Source organism: Passer domesticus, chromosome 3, assembly GCF_036417665.1.
Source record: "Passer domesticus isolate bPasDom1 chromosome 3, bPasDom1.hap1, whole genome shotgun sequence".
NCBI lineage: Eukaryota > Metazoa > Chordata > Aves > Passeriformes > Passeridae > Passer > Passer domesticus.
In genome coordinates this window covers 2,029,313-2,042,926 of record NC_087476.1, presented here as the reverse complement: position 1 = coordinate 2,042,926, position 13,614 = coordinate 2,029,313, and the positions used below count along the sequence as shown (strand labels likewise).

General features: G+C 55.5%; 1 protein-coding gene and 1 long non-coding RNA gene across 5 annotated transcripts in view; one reads left to right on the top strand and one right to left on the bottom strand.

Annotated features, from left to right (window-relative positions):
- Positions 1-13,614, bottom strand: part of LOC135295793 (uncharacterized) — a 69,296-nt gene that overhangs the window by 8,457 nt on the left and 47,225 nt on the right. The window lies entirely within an intron of this gene.
- Positions 10,094-13,614, top strand: part of PNOC (prepronociceptin) — a 34,094-nt gene continuing 30,573 nt past the window's right edge. For 2 of the 4 annotated variants that reach the window (XM_064411522.1, XM_064411524.1), the window contains exon 1: positions 10,094-10,314. The gene's annotated coding sequence lies outside the window, so the exon portion shown is untranslated. The remainder of the gene's footprint in view (positions 10,315-13,614) is intronic. The other 2 variants (XM_064411526.1, XM_064411525.1) reach the window with 2 other exon arrangements.

The window sequence follows — 13,614 nt, the reverse complement described above, 5'->3', positions numbered from 1 at the left end:
TTCGTGAGCCGGAAAATCCCAACCTGGAGCTCCGAGAGATCCCAAAATCCCGGAATTCTTTGGGATGGGATCCCGGGAGCTTCAACCCCATCCAATTCCAGCTTTTTTTATTAAGAAATAAATGTAAAGTTCATTTCTTTATTATTTTCAAAATGTGTTGGGATCTGCTGGGAATGTGACGGGGCCGGCACAGGGAGACTCCCAGGCCCCTTTTCCCTAAAAATTCCCCAAATCCAGGCTCTTTTCCCATTCTATTTAAATTCCCCATTCCCCATTCCCCATTCCCAGTTCCCCATTCCCCATTCCCCATTCCCCATTCCCAGTTCCCCATTCCCAGTTCCCCATTCCCAGTTCCCCATTCCCAGTTCCCCATTCCCCATTCCCCATTCCCAGTTCCCCATTCCCCATTCCCAGTTCCCCATTCCCCATTCCCCATTCCCCATTCCCCATTCCCCATTCCCAGTTCCCCATTCCCCATTCCCCATTCCCCATTCCCAGTTCCCCATTCCCCATTCCCCATTCCCCATTCCCAGTTCCCCATTCCCAGTTCCCCATTCCCAGTTCCCCATTCCCAGTTCCCCATTCCCCATTCCCATTCCCAGTTCCCCATTCCCCATTCCCCATTCCCCATTCCCCATTCCCCATTCCCCATTCCCAGTTCCCCATTCCCCATTCCCCATTCCCCATTCCCATCCCCATTCCCATTCCCAGTTCCCCATTCCCCATTCCCATTCCCAGTTCCCCATTCCCCATTCCCAGTTCCCCATTCCCAGTTCCCCATTCCCAGTTCCCCATTCCCCATTCCCATTCCCAGTTCCCCATTCCCCATTCCCAGTTCCCCATTCCCCATTCCCAGTTCCCCATTCCCAGTTCCCCATTCCCCATTCCCCATTCCCATCCCCATTCCCATTCCCAGTTCCCCATTCCCAGTTCCCCATTCCCCATTCCCAGTTCCCCATTCCCAGTTCCCCATTCCCAGTTCCCCATTCCCCATTCCCAGTTCCCCATTCCCAGTTCCCCATTCCCCATTCCCCATTCCCCATTCCCATCCCCATTCCCATTCCCAGTTCCCCATTCCCAGTTCCCCATTCCCATTCCCAGTTCCCCATTCCCCATTCCCAGTTCCCCATTCCCAGTTCCCCATTCCCAGTTCCCCATTCCCCATTCCCAGTTCCCCATTCCCCATTCCCCATTCCCCATTCCCAGTTCCCCATTCCCAGTTCCCCATTCCCCATTCCCCATTCCCAGTTCCCCATTCCCAGTTCCCCATTCCCAGTTCCCCATTCCCCATTCCCAGTTCCCCATTCCCCATTCCCAGTTCCCCATTCCCCATTCCCATCCCCATTCCCCATTCCCAGTTCCCCATTCCCAGTTCCCCATTCCCCATTCCCCATTCCCCATTCCCCATTCCCAGTTCCCCATTCCCAGTTCCCCATTCCCAGTTCCCCATTCCCCATTCCCATTCCCAGTTCCCCATTCCCCATTCCCAGTTCCCCATTCCCCATTCCCAGTTCCCCATTCCCCATTCCCCATTCCCAGTTCCCCATTCCCCATTCCCCATTCCCCATTCCCAGTTCCCCATTCCCCATTCCCAGTTCCCCATTCCCAGTTCCCCATTCCCAGTTCCCCATTCCCCATTCCCCATTCCCAGTTCCCCATTCCCCATTCCCCATTCCCCATTCCCAGTTCCCCATTCCCCATTCCCCATTCCCCATTCCCCATTCCCCATTCCCAGTTCCCCATTCCACATTCCCAGTTCCCCATTCCCAGTTCCCCATTCCCAGTTCCCCATTCCCCATTCCCAGTTCCCCATTCCCCATTCCCCATTCCCAGTTCCCCATTCCCCATTCCCAGTTCCCCATTCCCAGTTCCCCATTCCCATTCCCCATTCCCCATTCCCCATTCCCCATTCCCCATTCCCATTCCCAGTTCCCCATTCCCCATTCCCAGTTCCCCATTCCCCATTCCCAGTTCCCCATTCCCCATTCCCCATTCCCCATTCCCAGTTCCCCATTCCCCATTCCCAGTTCCCCATTCCCAGTTCCCCATTCCCAGTTCCCCATTCCCCATTCCCAGTTCCCCATTCCCAGTTCCCCATTCCCCATTCCCAGTTCCCCATTCCCCATTCCCAGTTCCCCATTCCCAGTTCCCCATTCCCAGTTCCCCATTCCCCATTCCCCATTCCCAGTTCCCCATTCCCCATTCCCCATTCCCCATTCCCAGTTCCCCATTCCCAGTTCCCCATTCCCCATTCCCCATTCCCAGTTCCCCATTCCCAGTTCCCCATTCCCCATTCCCCATTCCCATTCCCAGTTCCCCATTCCCCATTCCCCATTCCCCATTCCCAGTTCCCCATTCCCAGTTCCCCATTCCCCATTCCCAGTTCCCCATTCCCCATTCCCCATTCCCAGTTCCCCATTCCCCATTCCCAGTTCCCCATTCCCCATTCCCCATTCCCAGTTCCCCATTCCCAGCTCCCCATTCCCAGTTCCCCATTCCCCATTCCCCATTCCCCATTCCCAGTTCCCCATTCCCCATTCCCCATTCCCAGTTCCCCATTCCCCATTCCCAGTTCCCCATTCCCCATTCCCCATTCCCCATTCCCCATTCCCCATTCCCAGTTCCCCATTCCCCATTCCCCATTCCCAGTTCCCCATTCCCCATTCCCAGTTCCCCATTCCCCATTCCCCATTCCCAGTTCCCCATTCCCCATTCCCAGTTCCCCATTCCCCATTCCCCATTCCCAGTTCCCCATTCCCAGTTCCCCATTCCCAGTTCCCCATTCCCCATTCCCAGTTCCCCATTCCCAGTTCCCCATTCCCCGTTCCCCATTCCCAGTTCCCCATTCCCAGTTCCCCATTCCCCATTCCCAGTTCCCCATTCCCCATTCCCAGTTCCCCATTCCCAGTTCCCCATTCCCCATTCCCAGTTCCCCATTCCCAGTTCCCCATTCCCCATTCCCCGTTCCCCATTCCCAGTTCCCCATTCCCCGTTCCCCATTCCCAGTTCCCCATTCCCCATTCCCAGTTCCCCATTCCCCATTCCCCATTCCCAGTTCCCCATTCCCAGTTCCCCATTCCCCATTCCCAGTTCCCCATTCCCCATTCCCCATTCCCCATTCCCCATTCCCCATTCCCAGTTCCCCATTCCCAGTTCCCCATTCCCCATTCCCCATTCCCCATTCCCAGTTCCCCATTCCCCATTCCCAGTTCCCCATTCCCAGTTCCCCATTCCCCATTCCCAGTTCCCCATTCCCCATTCCCCATTCCCCATTCCCAGTTCCCCATTCCCAGTTCCCCATTCCCCATTCCCCATTCCCCATTCCCCATTCCCAGTTCCCCATTCCCCATTCCCAGTTCCCCATTCCCAGTTCCCCATTCCCCATTCCCCATTCCCAGTTCCCCATTCCCAGTTCCCCATTCCCCATTCCCAGTTCCCCATTCCCCATTCCCCATTCCCAGTTCCCCATTCCCCATTCCCCATTCCCAGTTCCCCATTCCCAGTTCCCCATTCCCCATTCCCCATTCCCAGTTCCCCATTCCCAGTTCCCCATTCTCCATTCCCAGTTCCCCATTCCCAGTTCCCCATTCCCCATTCCCCATTCCCAGTTCCCCATTCCCAGTTCCCCATTCCCCATTCCCAGTTCCCCATTCCCCATTCCCCATTCCCAGTTCCCCATTCCCCATTCCCCATTCCCAGTTCCCCATTCCCAGTTCCCCATTCCCCATTCCCCATTCCCAGTTCCCCATTCCCAGTTCCCCATTCCCCATTCCCAGTTCCCCATTCCCCATTCCCCATTCCCAGTTCCCCATTCCCCATTCCCCATTCCCCATTCCCCATTCCCAGTTCCCCATTCCCAGTTCCCCATTCCCCATTCCCCATTCCCAGTTCCCCATTCCCAGTTCCCCATTCCCCATTCCCCATTCCCCATTCCCAGTTCCCCATTCCCCATTCCCAGTTCCCCATTCCCAGTTCCCCATTCCCCATTCCCAGTTCCCCATTCCCCATTCCCCATTCCCCATTCCCCATTCCCCATTCCCCATTCCCAGTTCCCCATTCCCCATTCCCCATTCCCCATTCCCCATTCCCAGTTCCCCATTCCCCATTCCCCATTCCCAGTTCCCCATTCCCAGTTCCCCATTCCCAGTTCCCCATTCCCCATTCCCCATTCCCCATTCCCCGTTCCCCATTCCCAGTTCCCCATTCCCAGTTCCCCATTCCCCATTCCCCATTCCCCATTCCCCATTCCCAGTTCCCCATTCCCAGTTCCCCATTCCCCATTCCCAGTTCCCCATTCCCCATTCCCCATTCCCCGTTCCCCATTCCCAGTTCCCCATTCCCCGTTCCCCATTCCCAGTTCCCCATTCCCCATTCCCAGTTCCCCATTCCCCATTCCCCATTCCCAGTTCCCCATTCCCAGTTCCCCATTCCCCATTCCCAGTTCCCCATTCCCCATTCCCCATTCCCCATTCCCCATTCCCCATTCCCAGTTCCCCATTCCCAGTTCCCCATTCCCCATTCCCCATTCCCCATTCCCAGTTCCCCATTCCCCATTCCCAGTTCCCCATTCCCAGTTCCCCATTCCCCATTCCCAGTTCCCCATTCCCCATTCCCCATTCCCCATTCCCCATTCCCAGTTCCCCATTCCCAGTTCCCCATTCCCCATTCCCAGTTCCCCATTCCCCATTCCCCATTCCCCATTCCCAGTTCCCCATTCCCAGTTCCCCATTCCCCATTCCCAGTTCCCCATTCCCCATTCCCCATTCCCCATTCCCCATTCCCCATTCCCCATTCCCCATTCCCAGTTCCCCATTCCCCATTCCCCATTCCCCATTCCCCATTCCCCATTCCCAGTTCCCCATTCCCCATTCCCCATTCCCCATTCCCCATTCCCAGTTCCCCATTCCCCATTCCCCATTCCCAGTTCCCCATTCCCAGTTCCCCATTCCCAGTTCCCCATTCCCCATTCCCCATTCCCAGTTCCCCATTCCCCATTCCCCATTCCCCATTCCCCATTCCCAGTTCCCCATTCCCCATTCCCCATTCCCCATTCCCCATTCCCCATTCCCCATTCCCCATTCCCAGTTCCCCATTCCCCATTCCCAGTTCCCCATTCCCAGTTCCCCATTCCCCATTCCCCATTCCCAGTTCCCCATTCCCAGTTCCCCATTCCCCATTCCCAGTTCCCCATTCCCCATTCCCCATTCCCAGTTCCCCATTCCCCATTCCCCATTCCCAGTTCCCCATTCCCAGTTCCCCATTCCCCATTCCCCATTCCCAGTTCCCCATTCCCAGTTCCCCATTCTCCATTCCCAGTTCCCCATTCCCAGTTCCCCATTCCCCATTCCCCATTCCCAGTTCCCCATTCCCAGTTCCCCATTCCCCATTCCCAGTTCCCCATTCCCCATTCCCCATTCCCAGTTCCCCATTCCCCATTCCCCATTCCCAGTTCCCCATTCCCAGTTCCCCATTCCCCATTCCCCATTCCCAGTTCCCCATTCCCAGTTCCCCATTCCCCATTCCCAGTTCCCCATTCCCAGTTCCCCATTCCCCATTCCCCATTCCCAGTTCCCCATTCCCCATTCCCCATTCCCCATTCCCCATTCCCAGTTCCCCATTCCCAGTTCCCCATTCCCCATTCCCCATTCCCCATTCCCCATTCCCAGTTCCCCATTCCCAGTTCCCCATTCCCCATTCCCCATTCCCCATTCCCAGTTCCCCATTCCCCATTCCCAGTTCCCCATTCCCAGTTCCCCATTCCCCATTCCCAGTTCCCCATTCCCCATTCCCCATTCCCCATTCCCCATTCCCCATTCCCCATTCCCAGTTCCCCATTCCCCATTCCCCATTCCCAGTTCCCCATTCCCAGTTCCCCATTCCCCATTCCCAGTTCCCCATTCCCCATTCCCCATTCCCCATTCCCCATTCCCAGTTCCCCATTCCCAGTTCCCCATTCCCCATTCCCAGTTCCCCATTCCCCATTCCCCATTCCCCATTCCCCATTCCCCATTCCCCATTCCCAGTTCCCCATTCCCCATTCCCAGTTCCCCATTCCCAGTTCCCCATTCCCAGTTCCCCATTCCCCATTCCCAGTTCCCCATTCCCCATTCCCAGTTCCCCATTCCCATTCCCAGTTCCCCATTCCCAGTTCCCCATTCCCAGTTCCCCATTCCCCATTCCCCATTCCCCATTCCCAGTTCCCCATTCCCCATTCCCAGTTCCCCATTCCCAGTTCCCCATTCCCCATTCCCCATTCCCAGTTCCCCATTCCCCATTCCCAGTTCCCCATTCCCATTCCCAGTTCCCCATTCCCCATTCCCCATTCCCAGTTCCCCATTCCCCATTCCCCATTCCCCATTCCCAGTTCCCCATTCCCCATTCCCCATTCCCAGTTCCCCATTCCCCATTCCCCATTCCCCATTCCCCATTCCCAGTTCCCCATTCCCCATTCCCCGTTCCCCATTCCCAGTTCCCCATTCCCCGTTCCCCATTCCCAGTTCCCCATTCCCCATTCCCAGTTCCCCATTCCCAGTTCCCCATTCCCCATTCCCCATTCCCAGTTCCCCATTCCCCATTCCCCATTCCCAGTTCCCCATTCCCAGTTCCCCATTCCCCATTCCCAGTTCCCCATTCCCAGTTCCCCATTCCCCATTCCCCATTCCCCATTCCCAGTTCCCCATTCCCCATTCCCCATTCCCCATTCCCAGTTCCCCATTCCCCATTCCCCATTCCCCATTCCCAGTTCCCCATTCCCAGTTCCCCATTCCCCATTCCCCATTCCCCATTCCCAGTTCCCCATTCCCCATTCCCCATTCCCCATTCCCAGTTCCCCATTCCCCATTCCCCATTCCCCATTCCCAGTTCCCCATTCCCAGTTCCCCATTCCCCATTCCCCATTCCCCATTCCCCATTCCCCATTCCCAGTTCCCCATTCCCAGTTCCCCATTCCCCATTCCCCATTCCCCATTCCCAGTTCCCCATTCCCCATTCCCCATTCCCCATTCCCATCCCCATTCCCATTCCCAGTTCCCCATTCCCAGTTCCCCATTCCCCATTCCCATTCCCAGTTCCCCATTCCCCATTCCCAGTTCCCCATTCCCCATTCCCAGTTCCCCATTCCCAGTTCCCCATTCCCCATTCCCCATTCCCCATTCCCCATTCCCCATTCCCCATTCCCCATTCCCAATCCCAAATCCCACATTCCCCCCCTGACGCTCAGGATCGGGATCGTTGCCGGATTTGTGGGGTCTGAGGTGGGAAATTCCCTTTGGGGAGAGTTTGGGATTGATCCCGGCTGCTCACGGTCCGGGACACGGCGGGAAGCAGCTCCGCGGGTTCGGGATTTGTGATGTGCGGTGAGGGGTTTGGGATTTGGGACATGGGATGTGGGGTTTGGGATGTGGGGTTTGGGATGTGGGGTTTGGGATGTGGGGTGTGGGATGTGGGGTTTGGGATTTGGGACATGGGATGTGGGGTTTGGGATTTGGGACATGGGATGTGGGGTTTGGGATTTGGGACATGGGATGTGGGGTTTGGGATGTGGGATGTGGGATGTGGGGTTTGGGATGTGGGGTTTGGGATGTGGGATGTGGGGTTTGGGATGTGGGATGTGGGGTTTGGGATGTGGGGTTTGGGATGTGGGGTTTGGGATGTGGGATGTGGGGTTTGGGATGCGGGATGTGGGGTTTGGGGTTTGGGATGCGGGATGTGGGATGCGGGATGTGGGATGCGGGATGTGGGGTTTGGGATGCGGGATGTGGGGTTTGGGATGTGGGGTTTGGGATGTGGTGTTTGGGATGCGGGATGTGGGGTTTGGGATGTGGGGTTTGGGATGCGGGATGTGGGGTTTGGGATGTGGGATGTGGGGTTTGGGATGTGGGGTTTGGGGTTTGGGATGTGGGATGTGGGGTTTGGGATGTGGGGTTTGGGATGTGGGGTTTGGGATGTGGGATGTGGGGTTTGGGATGTGGGATGTGGGGTTTGGGATGTGGGGTTTGGGATGTGGGGTTTGGGATGTGGGGTTTGGGATGTGGGGTGTGGGATGTGGGGTTTGGGATGTGGGGTTTGGGATGTGGGGTGTGGGATGTGGGGTTTGGGATGTGGGGTTTGGGATGTGGGGTTTGGGATGTGGGGTGTGGGATGTGGGGTTTGGGATGTGGGGTTTGGGATGTGGGGTTTGGGATGTGGGGTGTGGGATGTGGGGTTTGGGATGTGGGGTTTGGGATGCGGGATGTGGGGTTTGGGATGTGGGGTTTGGGATGTGGGATGTGGGGTTTGGGATGTGGGGTTTGGGATGTGGGGTTTGGGATGAAGGATGCGCGATGTGGGGAAGATGCGGGATGTGGGGTGCAGGTCCAGGGTTTCGGATTCGGGATGCGGGGAAGATGCGGGCTGAGAGGTGTGGGATGGGGGATGCGGGGTGTGGGATGGGGATGAAGGGTGCGGGATGCGAGGTGCAGGATGCGGGATGAGGGGTGTAGGATGAAAAATGAGGCACGTGGGGTGCGGGATGTGGGATTTGGGATGTGGGGTTTGGGATGTGGGATTTGGGATGAGGGATGTGGGGTGCGGGATGTGAGGAAGATGTGGAATAAGGATTGCAGGATGCAGGATGAGGGATGTGGGATGTGGGGAGGGTATGGGATGTGGGATGCGGGATTTGGGATGCGGGATAAGGGATGCGGGATGAGGGGAAGATGCAGGATGTGGGATGAGGATGCGGGATGTGGGGCGTGGGAAAGAAGCGGGATACAGGGAAGATGCAGGATGCGGGATGCATGAGGATGCTGGACATGGGGTGCAGGATGCGGGATTTCGGATTTGGGATGTGGGATGTGGGACACAGGGAAGATGCGGGATGAGGGATGAGGAATGCAGGATGAAGGATGAGGGATGAGGGATGCGGGATGAGGGGAAGATGCGGGATGAGGGATGAGGGATGAGGGATGTGGGGAAGCGGCGGATGCAGGGAAGATGCGAGGTGCGGGATGAAGGATGTGGGATGAGGAGAAGATGCAGCATGCGGGATGGGGGATGTGGGGAAGCTGTGGGATGAAGGATGCAGGATGTGGGGAAGATGCAGGATGCGGGATTCGGGATGTGGGATCCGGGGTCCGGGATCCGGGATATGGGGAAGCTGTGGGATGAAGGATGCAGGATGCGGGGAAGATGCAGGATGCGGGATTCGGGATGTGGGATCCGGGGTCCGGGATGCGGGATGTGGGGAAGCTGTGGGATGAAGGATGCAGGATGTGGGGAAGATGCGGGATCCGGGATCCGGGATGCGGGATGTGGGGCAGCTGTGGGATGAGGGATGCGCGATGAGGGGAAAGACGCAGCATGCGGGATGAAGGATGTGGGATGTGGGGAAGCTGCGGGATCCGGGATGCACGACGTGGGATGCGGGATTCGAAACGGGCGATGAGGAGAAAAATGAGCGGGATGCGCGATGCGGGGAAGCTGCGGGATGAAGGATGCGCGATGTGGGGAAGCTGCAGCACGGGGGATGAAGGATCCGGGACGCGGGGAAGATGCAGGATGAGGGGTGCGCGATGTGAGGAAGATGCAGGATGAGCGATGTGAGGAAGATGCAGCATGCGAGATTCAGGATGCGCGACGTGGGGAGGATGCGGGATCCGGGCTCCGGGATCGGGGCTGCGGGAAGGATCCGGGACCGGGGCTCGGTGCTGCGGGGAGGATCCGGGCTCGTTGCTGCGGGGAGGATTCGGGACCGGGGCTCCGTGCTGCGGGGCGGATGCGAGATCCGGGACCGGGGCTGCGGGACCGGGGCTGCGGGAAGGATCCGGGACCGGGGCTCGGTGCTGCGGGGAGGATTCGGGCTCGGTGCTGCGGGGAGGATCCGGGACCGGGGCTCCGGGACCGGGGCTGCGGGGAGGATCCGGGACCGGGGCTCGGTGCTGCGGGGAGGATTCGGGACCGGGGCTGCGGGCTCCGTGCTGCGGGGAGGATCCGGGCTCGGTGCTGCGGGACCGGGGCTGCGGGGAGGATCCGGGACCGGGGCTCGGTGCTGCGGGGAGGATTCGGGACCGGGGCTGCGGGAAGGATCCGGGACCGGGGCTGCGGGCTCGGTGCTGCGGGGAGGATCCGGGACCGGGGCTCGGTGCTGCGGGGCGGATGCGGGCTCGGCGCTGCGGGCGCGGCGCCCCCGGTGCCCCCGTCCCTCCCCCGAGCAGCGCAGCCCCGGTTGGGCTCCGGCGCGCACGTGGCCGGGGCGGGGGTGCGATCCCGGCATAAAAACGCGAGCGGCGCCGGGAGCCGGGCCAGCCTCGGAGCCGAGCCGCCAGCTCCGCGCAGGTAGGGATCCCTCCTCGCCTTTTCCTGGCTTTTATCCCCTTTTATCCCCTTTTTGTCCCTTTTTTGTCGCCGGGGCAGCGCAGCCTCTGCCCCGCGGCGAGCTCCGGCTCTGCCGCCGCAGGAAAAGTTTTTGGCTCTGCAGCCCCAAAATGCGGGGATGCAACAAGAGGCGGCGAGCCCTGCCCGGAGCCCGGGGTGCTGCCGGCTTCCCGCGGGATCACCGGGAATTTGGGGATTTTTTGGGGGATTTTTTGAGGTTTTTTTGGGGTTTTTTTGAGGTTTTTTTGGGGATTTTTTTGGGATTTTTTGGGGGATTTTTTTGAGGTTTTTTTGGGTTTTTTTGAGGTTTTTTGGGGATTTTTTTTGGATTTTTTGGGGATTTTTTGAATTTTTTTGGGATTTTTTTTTGGATTTTTTGATTTTTGGGGTTTTTTGGGGGGAGCAGCCACGCCGCGGGAATTTCGCCCATCCCGCGCTCCTCGCTCCTTCCCCTTCCAGCCGCCACTTCCCCGGCCCCAAAAATCACCCAAAAAAGGACAAAAAGGACGGGCGCGGGGGGTTCAATTCCGTTTTTTCCCCCTTATTTTATTTCATTTGGCGCTTTGTTCGGCTCGGAGCCCCCCGGAAAAGCCAGGCTGCGGCGGGGACGGGGGGCACAAATCGTCATTCCCGATTTTTGCCTCCCTTCTCCCGGCCCCCATCTGCCTCCCCGGGCACTCCGCGCCGCCTCATTTGGGCCAATTATGGCCAATTAGCTGATTGAGGGGCACGGCGAGAAGGCAGCGCTGCTTTTTCTTCCCCGCCGGGGATCTGTCACCGCCACCCCCCACTCCGTCACTCCCAAATCCCGCTGGTTTTCCCCCAAATCCACCCCCCTAAAATTAAAAAATCCGCCGCACAAAGGATTTGGGGGAGCGGGGCAGAGGTTTAGGGCAATAATCTGAATTTTTTTTAAAATGGGAAAAGCTTTTCCTCCTTCCATGGATTCTCTGGATGAGGCCTTGGGAAAGAAAAAAAAAAAAAAAAAAAAAAAAGAGGGGAAAAATTTAAAAAAAAATGGGATTTGGGGTGGGATGATCCCGGGGGAAGAGGGGCTCCAGTGGAGCGGATAAAATCCCATCCCAGGCAGCACCTGCTGCCCCGCTCGTTCCCCTTCCACAATGGATTTTCCCACCTCATCCCATCAAATCCCGCTCGTCCTGGCGGAAAAACCCGCCCCGAGCCGCAATTCCAGCTCCAGAACCCACAAAAAACCCGCCCGGACCCGTCTGCGTTTTAATTTTTAATTTATTTTTAAATTTATTTTTTTAAATTTTAATTTATTTTTTAATTTTTAATTTTTTTTTTAATTTTTTTGATTTATTTTTTGATTTTTTAAAATTTATTTTTCGGTTTTTTAAATTTGTTTTCCTCCACCGAGAGGGATGAGGGTAATTCCAACCGCGTGGGAATAAAAAATTCGGATTTCGCCCCGGGGGTGGGATTTTTTTGGGGAGGAAAAGGAAGATTTTGTGGCGGGGACGGAGGGACGGAGGGACAGAGGGACCGGCCCGGGGATCCTGCGGGAATGAGGGTCCGGGATGGGCTTTGCCAGAGGGAAAAATGTTATTTTTTAATGGGAAAAATGTTATTTTTTAATGGGAAAAATGTTATTTTTTAATGGGGAAAATGTGGGGGAAAAGGGGAGAGAATGAGGGGGGAAAAAGGGAAAAAATGTGGGGGAGGAAAGGTGGGAAAATGGGAAAGAATGAGAGAAAAAAGGTGGGAAATGGGAAAGAATGAGAGAAAATGTGGGAAAAGGGGAAAGAATGAGAGAAAATGTGGGAAAAGGGGAGAGAATGAGAGAAAAAATGGTAGGAAAATAGGAAGAAATGAGGAAAACAGGTGGAAAATGGGAAAAAATGAGGAAAAAAGGTGGGAAAAGGGGAAAGAATGAGAGGGAAAAAAGGTGGGAAAATGGGGGGAAAAAGGTGGGGAAATGGGAAAGAATGGGGGAAAGGTGGAAAAATGGGAAGGAATGAGAGAAAAAAGGTGGAAAATGGGAAAGGATGAGAGAGAAAAGGTGGAAAATGGGAAGAAATTAGGAAAACAGGTGGAAAATGGGAGAGAATGGGAGAAAAAAGGTGGAAAATGGGAAAGAATTAGAGAAAGAAATGTGGGGGAAAAGGGGAAAGAATGAGAGAAAACAGGTGGGAAATGGGAAAGAATGAGAGAAAAAAGGTGGAAAATGGGAAAGAATGAGGGAAAATGTAGGAAAATGGGGAAAAAAGAGGGAAAAAGGTGGGAAAAGGGGAAAGAATGGGGGGGAAGGTGGGGAAAAGGGAAAGAATGAGAGAAAAAAAGGTGGAAATGGGAGAGAACAGGGAAAAAAAGGTGGCAAATGTGGGAAAAGGGGAAAGAATGAGAGAGAAAAGGTAGGAAAATAGGAAGAAATGAGGTAAACAGGTGGAAAATGGGGAAAAATGAGGAAAAAAGGTGGGGAAAATGGGAAGGAACGAAGAAAACAGGTGGAAAATGGGAAAGGATGAGGAAAAAAGGTGGGAAAATGGGGAAAAAAGAGGAAAAATGTGGGGGAAAGGGGAAGAAATGTGGAGAAAGGAGGAAAGAATGAGAGAAACGAGGGGGGAAAGGGAAAGAATGAGAGAGAAAAGGTGGGAAAATGGGGAAAAAAGAGGGAAAAAGGTGGAAAAATGGGAGAGAACAGGGGAAAAAGGTGAAAAATGGGAAAGAATGAGAGAGAAAAGGTGGGAAAATGGGAAAGAATGGGGGAAAAAGGTGGAAAAAGGGGAAAGAATGAGAGAAAAAAATGTGGGGGGAAAAGGGGAAAGAATGAGAAAGAAATGTAAAGAAAGGAGGAAAGAATGAGGGGAAAAAGGGAAAGAATGAGAGAGAAAAGGTGGAAAAATGGGGAAAAAAGAGGGAAAAAAGGTGGGAAAATGGGAAAGAATGGGGGGAAAAGGTGGAAAAAGGGGAAAGAATGAGAGAAAGAAATGTGGGGGGAAAAGGGGAAAGAATGAGAAAGAAATGTAAAGAAAGGAGGAAAGAATGAGGGGGAAAAGGGAAAGAATGAGGGAGGGAAAAGGTGGGAAAATGGGAAAAAATAAGGAAAAAAGGTGGGAAAATGGGAAAGAATAAGAAAAAGAAATGTGGGGGAAGAGGGGAAAGAATGGGAAAGAAACGTGGAGAAAGGAGGAAAGAATGAGGAGAAAAACGAGGGGGAAAAGGGAAAAATGTAGGGAAAAATGGGAAAGAATGAGAGAAAAATGTGGGGAAAGGAGAATGAATGAGAAAAAGAATGTG